Raw genomic sequence first — 12157 nt, forward strand, 5'->3', positions numbered from 1 at the left:
CCACACATGTCCGAGGCCATCGCCTAAGCCAGGAGATACCATTTACTGCCCTTATTGTATGCCTAGCCACCCCACCCCCTGGGCCATGATCAGGCGCACACATCCTACGACACACTCAGTTGCACGATCGCCCTTCCCTCTTATCAGCAGGTCAAGGGTCCCCATTGTGAACGTATGTGGAGTAGGATCATCACGAGGATTATAGGAATGTTTTCCTTTTGCGACACATTGACCTGATTGTATCATCAAATGTTCTGCAAATGTATAAAAGCCAGAGTCTCAAGCTCACTTGTTAGAGCACCTCCCGAAAGACACTGTGTTTCGTGTCCGAAATGACTGGCTCTCCTCATGAGAAATAAACTCTGTTCTTGATTCCTGCTCCCAGCGCCCGTCTCTTTATTTGGTAAATTATTCGGAATGGAAACGAAGAGGCGGTTTGCGCCAGCAGCCTGGGCATCGATAGAATTATGGGCTCACTTTCAACAATTGGCGCCCAACGCGGGGCCCATCAGTGACATAGGGTTCGGTAAGAGAGATCCAGACGAAGAAGTGAACGTCTAAAATGATCGGAGTATACCTGCCTTGAGAGGGCCCTAGCCCGGCTGCCGATCGACAGAACTTCACCAATTCTGAACGGACCTCTCTTGAGTGACCTATTGTCCTGACTGGAATCCCACAGGAATGCTACATGGAGTAAGAGAACGATCGGGCGCTGGAGGAAGGAGTCGAAGAACTGTCCGTATGGTCCGGTCCGGGTAAGATTAAGTAGGGTGTTTTTACGTCTGATTGGTAGGGTGGCTCTGTCCACCTGATTGATTGATTGTTTGTATTGAAATCGGTATTTGTATACTGATATTGTATTGGTTGGTATTGGTTCATTTAGCTTTGAGGGCTACTTGACATATTGGTTCTCTTCTAGAGAACGAGACATTCTCTGTTTGCAAACAGCGGCGAATAGGAACGTCGTCCCTCTTTGCAGATAGAGAAGGGTAGGTAATGCAGACTTTTGTCCCCGTTGTAATCCGTCATGCCTACTTTTCTCCCCACTGATTGTTTGAAATCGATTAATAATCGATTGTTGCTCTTTGAGATCTTCCCTGTCTACAAACTGAGACGAATAGAAATATTCTGTCTTCCTTTTTGGATAGCGAAGGGCAGGTAATGCAGACATTTGTCCCCGTTGTAATCCGTCATGCCTGTTTTTCTCCCCACTGATTGGTTGGTTGCCTGGACATTGTTGTTCCAGGAATTGTTTCGTTTGAGGTATTTTCTATTTGCAAACAACGTGAAATAGAAACACTCTGTCTAGTCTTTGCAAGTAGAAAAGGGTAGGTTATGCCCCTTTGTGAATTCGTCAGTCCTACCCACTCCCCACTGGTTGGTTATTGTGGGGTAGCTCACATGGTCCGCCCAGGAGACTACTCTTATGGAGGACATATGCTCTCTACTCATGGGCCATTTAATAGAAATAGACCGACTGGTCCGTCCAGGAGGCTACCCTAGTAAGTGGAAGTACATCGCTCGGTCTGTCCAGGATGATACCCTAATGAAGGAATATATGTTCCCCTTTTGATCGATAATCTCGTTCCACCCCGGACCATTTATTGGAGGGGACTCGTCTGGTCCGTCCAGGTGTACCCCCCCCCCCAGTGAAAAGGACACATAAAAATATGAAGTGATCACCGTTCCCTACTAACAGAAAACTTTAGCTCGAAACACGCTAAGTAAGAGAAAGAAAAATAAAAGGAAATCAGGCTAAGTCAGTAACCCCCTGATGAGCTTTTGACTTCACCAAAAATAAGAAACATTAGAAATAACTAGCAATAAGAAACATAAAAATGGCGAGGGAAGACAAGCCTGACACCAAGGCAGCCACGAGGTAGCTAGGTTCCGTTGCCTATTTCTGCCCTAAACATGTCTGCCTCATTGCCCACCACGCCCAAATAACGGTCACATGAAATAGAAACAATTCAATAGGTACCTACCCCCATTCCAGAAAGCTCCCGAAGTGCAACGGGTCCGCGGTTACGCCCATCCGGAAGGCGAGGCCTGGAGGCACGAGGGACTCGCCTGGCCACGGTCAGGAGGAGATGACGTTGGGCAGGCGGTCCAAAGGATGACAAGGACCTCTCCGTCTTCTCCCTTCTGCCGCCCTGCAGGCCGCGGGGAGAGAGGGGGCTGTCTTGCCTCGGCCGCCGACCACCTCTCTCTCTCACCCGATCCGGCTCCTGTTGAGGGCCGGAGCCAAGGCGAAAACGACGGCGAATCAAGTAGTCCCACCACATTTCAAATTCGCCGCATGCCATCGCCTGCTGGTCCACAGCCGAAGCCAAGGCAAGAACGGCGGCAAATCAAATAGTCCCGCCAGATGCCAAATTCGCCGCCTGCCGCCTGCCTGCATAGGTGCAGGCAGTCCCGCCACATTCCACGCTCCCTGGAGAGTTGAAGGTAGTCCCGCCACATGTCGCCGAGGGAAGGGGGGGGGCTGTCTTGCCTCAGCCGCCGACCACCCCCCCCCCCCATCATCAATGGCTGGCACGGCCGATGTCGAGAACGATGGAGCCGAAGAACGGCGCGGGGTCGCTGGAAGGGGGAGGTGTCGCGAACGACCCTCCCCCACCTCCCTCCAGGTGGAGGCTTCCAGCGACACCCCAACACTCTTTGCTTAAAGAGGGTCAACATCAAAAAGAGGTCTTCTGCCCAGGACGGGCACCCGCTCCATATCGCCTCTCCTCGACCTTGAAGATTCTATAAGAGCCGGGGGGCCCCCGACCCTCTGCATGGGTGCCCCCGCCCCCTTCGCTGGGAACCACGACATCGGTGCTACTCCTGCCGGCACCAGACTCGGATCGGAAATGGCTAAGATGCCGCCACGGCACAAGCTTGTTCAGTTCCGGAGGAACACCAGAATGACCCGGTAGGAAAATTGTTGCCGCCCTTCCCACTCTTTGACTCATGGTCCATATTTGTTAGATTGTTAACCACATTGCACGAGACTTTCTGAACTGCCAATGGAAAGTTCTGGGCCAACCTTGCGAGACTAGAGACACTCTGACTGTGCTAGAACTTGCCTGACCCCACCCAAAATGGCGTCGACCCAAAATGAGACGTTTTTCATGAACTTTGTTGCACCCTGATTGCACAAGCTTTTACCCCGAGATATATAACGTTTGGATAATGAAAGTAGATATGAAGGATATTGAGCATGTGCTTGGACAATGAATTGACTTAGGGTGGGTACTGATTATGAATTGGAAAATGAATTGGTGTAATTTAAGGTAATGAAGGATCATTGGATGATGTATTTATGAATGTATTAAAGATGAATTACTGACATGCATCATGCTTGCTCTGTAGGGGAGTTTAATATGATTTTATTGCACTGCCGCGCTTTATGCAATGAACTGCCACCAGCTTCGTTCTTCCCATGTACAGTTCCGATCTGCTCCGTGGCTAGTCCACCGGGTTGTAGGCCTGTATTTATGTGTCAACACTTTTTATTAAAGGTATTTTGGAAACGAAAGCATAATTGTAGCGGTTGCATTAATGAGTTTTAAATGTATTACTACTGTGAACAACGAGAAAGCATGATGAAGGTTAAAGGTTAAAAAAAGGACCCGATATTCAGCAGCCACGCTATGTGTCACAGGCAGCCGGAAAAGTGCTTTGAAAGCCCTAAAAACGACACCACAGAAATGCCACCTGACCGCCACCCTTGTACCCGATCGAAAGGGGTTACGACCAAGTAACTCATGTAGATACACAGGTCATCAATGATTATATGCCTGACCTTCCTGGTCCATCTGGGCTTAAGCGCCGTGATGGTAGGGAAATGCACTACGTGAAAATAGGTCGAGTATGTGGTAGGTAAAGCATTTCCGGATTACTGCACGTTGATAAGGCTTTGAATGTTGTCCCCCACCCCTTCTTTTTCCTCCCTTCTGCAGGTCACGTCGGAACACTGGCTGATGTATGGATGGACGACGACCGAACCGCCGATGGAAGGAGGAAAAAGGGAATATGAGCATGGTCCTTAGGACAAATAAAAGTTTTTAAAAGGCGTAGGCTTAAACATGACTGTTCCTCCTTAGAGCATAGCAACGGGAGGACGGACTGACATAGAGACTGGACAAGTACTGAATGACAAAAATAAAATTGACTAGAAAAGACGCGTTAAATGAAATGACTGGACGTTTTGACTAGGTAGGGAAAGGACAAAGAAAAATTGTACGGGTAAGGGTTGCCACGGCACCGCCGGCCTAGGAAGTTAGAAAATGTTGCCGATGTTCAAAATGCACTGCCACCCTTTCTCACACTCTTACAGATATAGCCAAGCTGTCCGACTGTTTTCCCGATCAATGCTTGCCGTTGCCTCAGCCTGGAGAACTTCCCACCACAGGAGGGAACAGAAAAATGGTTTAAGATTCAACCATGGGTAACTAGCGCGACCAGGTTAATTTCTGATCAACCAACCGAGGTGTGAGTATTGGTAATTGGGAGCGCTCACAGGCGTGACAAGCGAGAAGGGAAAGGGGGGAAGGGCAGAAAGAGCTAAGCACGTAGATAAATAGGATAGTAAAGATACGTAGGATATATATAAAAACAGATGTTGTAGACTAACAATTGTTTCCTGTCTTGTTGTGAATGTCTTGTATATGTGTAATACATGTGCCGTCTTCCCTGTCTGAGTTTGTGTGTGTGTAATGTACGAATATATGTCTCCCCTCTGTCTATATCTGCATGTTACCTGACCTTTGCTGTTCTGTGTTGTGAGCGCACTAAATGATCTATTTTCGTACACGTCTCTCTCCCTCTCTCTCTCTCTCTCTTTCTCTCTCTCTCTCTCTCTCTCTCTCTCTACATGTCATACGTGTACAGAATGGCTCGTTTAGATTGCGGACGACTCTCACTCTCTACGGGAGTCTCCCTATTTTCTCTCCCTTTTTGGTAAAATTGTGCCCCACCGGCACCAGTCTGATTTGATACATATTGAACACGAAGGTGTTCAGCGAAATTGACCGAAACTAAAATGACTGTATCTCGCCATGTTACTGCCTCTCCTTTCTGCAAAATGAATGAACTTGAATTGGCTGAGAAGGAAAGGACAGGTAAGACGACTAAAGTCCCCCAATTTGGCCTTTTATAGGGGAACTATATGTCAATGGCATCCTAATTTTTATTGTTAGAGACAAGCGCCAAGGTCCAGATTGACCCCCAATGCCCAGATTGTCCCACCCCTTTGCACCCAAGCGCGAATGCCCGAAGCGTCCCCGCCCCACTTGATCGACCCCAGCTACTGTCCCCGATATACATATATGATGACCATGAGTAACTGCCGCCCCTCGAGAAAAAACATGTTTGACTCTGTCTTTCAATGATTGCACCCCCGCTTTGTTTTAAAGAGTTAGCCGGCTCTAAAGGGAAATGTAAGACTGTTAAGGCTCGAATTAGAAGGACGAGTCTCTCCTGAATGTTGTCAATCTTGGGTTTTTGTTGAAATACGCAGGTGATTATATGCCAGCCTCTGCCCATATATGTCATGAACAAACGCCGATTAGACTTGGCGCGAACGCAGTAGAAATATCCACCTACTTACTTCATGGTAATAGACCTCTGACTATGACCAATGAGCATAACGCCAGGTGCTAGGATTGCGAATGGAATTCATATGCGTAGATGTCCTCTTCTGCCATTTCTCTAAAACATTGTTTTGTACTCATTCAAAGATTCACGATCACCAGAGGAGATGGGTCAGAGGTGACGTTCAGCCTGACTGCAGATCTTGGGACACGTATGACATCGACCAGAGGTGGAGCTGCAGAGCAACAAGGCACGGGACGAGACCGCAATTTCAACGTGGAAAATGAAAAAAAATGACGGGCCGCCTCGAAGCCCTCCGACTGCTAATCCACGTGTGCCTGGAGTCTCCGTCCCCCTTCTTTGGGCCCGATTGATGGGCCTGCCTGCTTGTTATCCTTTGCTCCCTTGGTCCCTTTTTGTGTGTCCCAGGAACTCTGACCCAACTCCGATCACTCTTTCTCCTATCGACTGTCTGAACCACATCCACCCACCTTCCCACGTGACTTTTTGCCAAAGGAAAGAACTCCAATTATATGGGAAGAGGGTGTTGCCACAGAACGCTAGGTGCCGAGCACAAGGCGCCGCCAAACGGACTGTTTAGGGAACAGGACTGTGGTCTAACAGTAGAGGACTGACCGCACCCTGCAACGCGTAAGGATAGAACCGAGCTGGACCTATAGCTCCACCGCGGGTGCTCAACAGCGCCAACGACAGGACACGGACTAGAGCCTACCAGTGATGGCTCACTGATAAAAGACACTGTGATGAAGAGATCTTGCGTATTGAACTGAATTCCTCCCTTGACTACTTGGTCAAAATGTTCATTGGTCACATTTTTAAGTCAGAAAAATTTATGCTATGTAGTGATTTGAAATGATAGGGACTCGACAAATGCCATCCCCTACGTGCTGCGTTCTACCAAACACATCAACTGTCCATGATTATATGCCATATGTTAGTATTGACAAATGCAAATTCTTCGATCACACCTGTTTTATATGTACCTTCATCAACTACAGAAATGAACTTTGCTATGTAAAAAGGGGCGACTGTAGAAAATGGGAAGTATTGATGTACATAGGCAACGTTCATTTCCCCCTTTTTCCACTCCCCTCCCTGCACGCACCATGAATATCGTAAAGCATTGACTGCATCCCTCAGCCCGCAAAGGCCTGTACCCATGTGTACATGATAGCCATTCTAGGCGCCTTGGCCTCTTGCCCACTCATTAGAATCACTGGTTTCCCTCCTGCGCGCATTTGAGCACCCCCCCCCCTCTCCCGCTCTCACATACATAGACCATGAAACCCAGCACTCAGCGCGACCCTGCTATGAAAGGCAACCCTCCTGCTTGACCCAGGCACCCCCCCCATTTCCCTCTTGAAGAGGCACCCTTCGCCTCAGCTGACATAGCCCCCCAGTTGTATCTGACTGCCCCTGTTCTCTCATGTACAGGTCATAAGATCTCTCTCTCTGCGCGACTCTGGCCCTGCATGCACCCTGACCCCCCCCCCCTCCTTCTCCTCATATGAGCAAGTCATAAACCCTCTTCTTTCGCAAAGCCCTGTCCTTGAGAGTCACGGCCGCGCCTGACCAGCACCTCCTTCCCTTCCATGAATACCCCTCTATTGACAAGCCCTCCCTCCGCGCTCGATTGTCCACGCAGGCATGAATACCACTCCTTTGATGACCCCTTCCCCCGAGTCCGGCTGACCACACATGTCCGAGGCCATCGCCTAAGCCAGGAGATACCATTTACTGCCCTTATTGTATGCCTAGCCACCCCACCCCCTGGGCCATGATCAGGCGCACACATCCTACGACACACTCAGTTGCACGATCGCCCTTCCCTCTTATCAGCAGGTCAAGGGTCCCCATTGTGAACGTATGTGGAGTAGGATCATCACGAGGATTATAGGAATGTTTTCCTTTTGCGACACATTGACCTGATTGTATCATCAAATGTTCTGCAAATGTATAAAAGCCAGAGTCTCAAGCTCACTTGTTAGAGCACCTCCCGAAAGACACTGTGTTTCGTGTCCGAAATGACTGGCTCTCCTCATGAGAAATAAACTCTGTTCTTGATTCCTGCTCCCAGCGCCCGTCTCTTTATTTGGTAAATTATTCGGAATGGAAACGAAGAGGCGGTTTGCGCCAGCAGCCTGGGCATCGATAGAATTATGGGCTCACTTTCAACAAACCATGTATAGTTATAAATGTATAAAATAATTCAAATTAACAGTAGTTTTTAAAAATTAAATCACATTTGTTTTTAATGGAAAAACAGCTATTAAAATATTTTACGATATAATATTATACATATGTATATATAGTCACACAAGTTGAAGCATGGTCAGCCATCTTAGAATGTTTTTTTAGGAAGTATAACAAACACCAAGCTAGAGCATGAATGTGCCTGCATGGGCAGCCATCTTGGAATAGGCTTGGATATTATTTCTTATTAACAAATAATATCGAAGCCTAAGGTGGCCTTCACTATTAGTGCCAGTGAAGAATATGCCACACTGCGATAGCAGTGCCAAAGGAGATCCAAGGCGCTCCAAAAAGTTAAAATAAATAGGCACACTAAAAAATACATTAACACATAACTAAAGGTTAAAACGAAAAAAAAAATTGCACACATTATGTACCCCTGGCACTGAAGAAGGCTATCTTAATGGCAGTCGTGCGTGTTGTGGTATCACAGGGAAAACAGCATATGATTGAAGAGGGCTGATCAATTGCCCTATGTGGTATGGTTTGGTGGGCAGAAGAAAAGTGAGTAAAAATGTATTAGACCACGGGATGAAGGCCACTGTTATGCTATATATATATATATATATATATATATATATATATATATATATATATATATATATATATATATATATATATATATATATATATATTCACTGAAAAAACCATAGGTTTCACACCAGTTATAGTTAGCTGGAAATTTTACTGACATAAAACCATTGAAATTCCCACGTTATAGTTAGTTGGACTCACTATAACTTGCGCGCCTGCAATGCACTGCTGATGACGTCACATATTACATCACTCATGACATGGTCAGTGACATCACTCATGACATCACTGATGACACCATCCTTGTGAGAAAGTGACAGACATTCTTTCAGTGTAATGTAACCCTTGAAACACATATTCAAAAAGAGAAACAAACATTTTCAAAAAGATGGACATACCCATACCAGTTAGAACAACCAAATCAGTAATTCAACCATCTATATACACATCCACTCATTCACCAACAGTTCTATATAGTCACTCATACATATACTCACTCATCATATGTAGTGATACACCTACACATCCTGTTACACACCGACAGTCATCCAAAAGTTACTCACACACATACTCACACATGCAAATAAACTATTGAACATCCATTTATTTGCATATACAACTATGCACACACTACCACCTTACTTCTAAGGAAACTTACACATACTTATTCTCTTAAACAATCACTTATAGAAAACATACTTATACAAACAAGAACTCTTTCAATCTCTCATTCTCACATATACTCACTTATATACATCTATACTCACATATACTAGATTAAAACGTATGTCGTTACTGCTAAAGACACTAGTGAGACAGTCATTCACTCACTCACACACACATACACACACTCATACACCCATACAGTCCTGCACATATGCTGTCTTCAAAACACATACAAACAGTGAGTCAGTCATTGATGCATCTATGTGCTAAGTAATACCCCCACCAAACCATACAGACACTCATACTGATACTAAAAAAACATCTAATAACCCATATACACACACATGTAGCTACTCACCAACCCATGCAGCCACTTATACACAAAGTGAAACACGGATACAAACATTTAAATATTTAAACAATACTCGCTAATATATGTATTCACTAAGATACACTTAATAAGCCAGTTAACCAATCAATTTAAAAAAAAGAAAATCCTTTTACATATACATATATAAAACATATTTATTTTTCAAAAAGACACACATTCACTGGATGGTGTCATCAGTGATGTCATGAGTGATGTCACTGACCATGTCATGAGTGATGTAATATGTGACGTCATCAGCAGTGCATTACAGGCGCGCAAGTTATAGTGAGTCCAACTAACTATAACGTGGGAATTTCAATGGTTTTATGTCAGTAAAATTTCCAGCTAACTATAACTGGTGTGAAACCTATGGTTTTTTCAGTGAATTTAATAAATGTTTTAAATGCTAATTCCTAACTATAACTGGTCTGAAACCTATGGTTTTTTCAGTGAATTTCAAAGGTTTTTTAAATGCTAATTCCTAACTATAACTGGTGTGAAACCAATGGGTTTTTCAGTGAATTTCATAGGTTTTTTAAATGCTAATTCCTAACTAAAACTGGTGTGAAACCTATGGTTTTTTCAGTGAATTTCATAGTTTTTTTAAAATTCTGATTCCTAACTATATATAAGGCCCCAAACCTATGTTTTTTTCAGTGAATTTCAAAGTTTTTTTAATAGCAAATGTCTATAGCTATGACATGTAATATTTTTGAAAATGAATCCTATATTATATATTTATGTGAAACAATTTTTTTTATGTATATTGTTTTTTTTTTTTTGCCCTGGAGCGCTCCCGGTGCGCGCCCCGGTGAGCGCCCCGGAAAGTGTAGTCTTTTGAAGCGCCCCGGTGCGCGAACCGGGAAGCGTCCCGTTAGCGCCAATGTCGCGAACGAAAACATGATCGTGACGTATCGCGTATCCGCGTCCGCGTGATACGCACGGCGTAAGCGCCCCCGGAAGCACTCGAGCGAATACGATCGCGCAACGTAAGCATCCGACGCGCTTACGCGACGCGCCCCGAGGCACGCCCCGGGGCGCGCCCGGGGGCGCGTAGCGTAAGCTCGTCGGGTCATGTGACCTGAAAATAACACTTTTCATTGGTTCATAACAGTTTTGGTTTCATAATGATGAAGCCCCTGGTCTTGTGACCTGAAAATAACACTTTTCATTGGTTCAGGACAGTTTTTTTTCCAAATGATGAAAGACCCCACCTTTTTTCCTTATTCTGACTTTGTCCTTTGACTGAGGAAGACCTGTTTGAACATCTTTGAGAAATATTTTGTACTTTAAAATGGCTACAGTAGCAGCAGCTGGAGCACCTGCACCACCACCACCACCACAACCACCAAGAGGACCACCACAACATTACATTGGTGGTCAAGAAGAGGAGGAGGAGGAAGAGGAGGAGGAGGAGGGGAGTAGATGGCTGCAAGAAGACAATACCCCATACAAACCAAGGCAGCACATTGTATGGGAGTTTTTTTCTATACCAGAGGGCAAGAAGAAAGTCAATGCGCCCAAGGTGACTTGCCTAATCTGTGGCATGGAACTTTCAAGGAGTAACCCGAACAAAAAATATTCTTTCGGTAATAATACCATGATTAGACACATGCAGCGCAAGCATCCGAGAAACTATTCTGCTGCAGAGGTGAGAGAACTGGCCAGCAACCCTCCCCAATCTTCAACCACCACCTCCAAAAGAAAGCAACCCACTACATCGGGACCAGAAACAAGGGAGACGATCCCTTGCATACAACCACGGTTTGGGGAATTCAGAATTACATGCATTTTTTGTGGTAAGACCATCTACTATGGTGAGCAGAGCATAAAGCTCATCCTCCTTGCTGGTGACAATCACAATTGCCCAAAAAACCCCTAATTTTTTCCTGATTTTTTTTGCTCCTGTTGAGCCATTTTGAATTCCCTGTTTTTTGTTTCTCCCCATAAAAATAACCAAAAAAATACAAAATAGTTCATAAAAGCCAAAAAAAGTACAAAATGTTAAAAAAAACATTTAAAAAAATATAAACAAACAAAAAGAAGAAAAAAACTACCTCCTATTTCTAAAAAAAGGCTACATTTTTTAAAAACTCTATCATTCATTTTTCCCCATGGTACGCTCCCCGGTCCGCTCCCCGGTGCGCGTACCGGGCGCTCCCCCCGCGCAAATCAAAAAAATTTTTTTATCACCCGCGGGGCCCTTTCATAGCCCCCACATCATACCTAGGGGGTCAAGAGGGGTCTACTCTGCCCCCTTATGGTCATTTCCCCCTTTGTTTTTCCCACCTCTTGTGTCTCGATCCTACCGAGACACAAGATGGCGGCCGCTCCAGACTGTTTCGAATGTTTACAGACACCCGAGAGCCAATCAGCTTTCCGTGCGCACCTCGCGTGGCGTGCCCGGAGCGCTCCCCGGTGCGCGTACCGGGGCGCTGCCCTAGATATATATATTCTTTTGAACCTAAATTACTCAAAAACCACTGGAGCACATATCTTGAGACATAGCAAAGGCACATCGGGCTACCAGTCCCTACAATTTTGCCAAGTTTGGTGGAAATCCATTCAGCCGTTCAGGCTAAAAGTGAGGTCGACCGCCCTATGGAAATTAACATGGGGAAAACACGTTTTGGGACCCCCCTTTTATCTCGGCCCCCGCTTGACGAATCCCCCCCAAACTTTCAAGGAAGGACCAGAGCTCCGCGAGGAAAATTTGAGGAAATTTTCAGGCAG

At 45.5% G+C, this 12157-nt stretch overlaps 1 protein-coding gene across 1 annotated transcript in view; it reads right to left on the reverse strand.

The window, feature by feature from the left end:
* LOC147706377 (cadherin-like protein 26) overlaps window positions 1-12157 on the reverse strand; it is a 290718-nt gene that overhangs the window by 91732 nt on the left and 186829 nt on the right. The window lies entirely within an intron of this gene.

Source organism: Lissotriton vulgaris, chromosome 7 (genome assembly GCF_964263255.1).
Source record: "Lissotriton vulgaris chromosome 7, aLisVul1.2, whole genome shotgun sequence".
Classification (NCBI taxonomy): Eukaryota; Metazoa; Chordata; class Amphibia; order Caudata; family Salamandridae; genus Lissotriton; species Lissotriton vulgaris.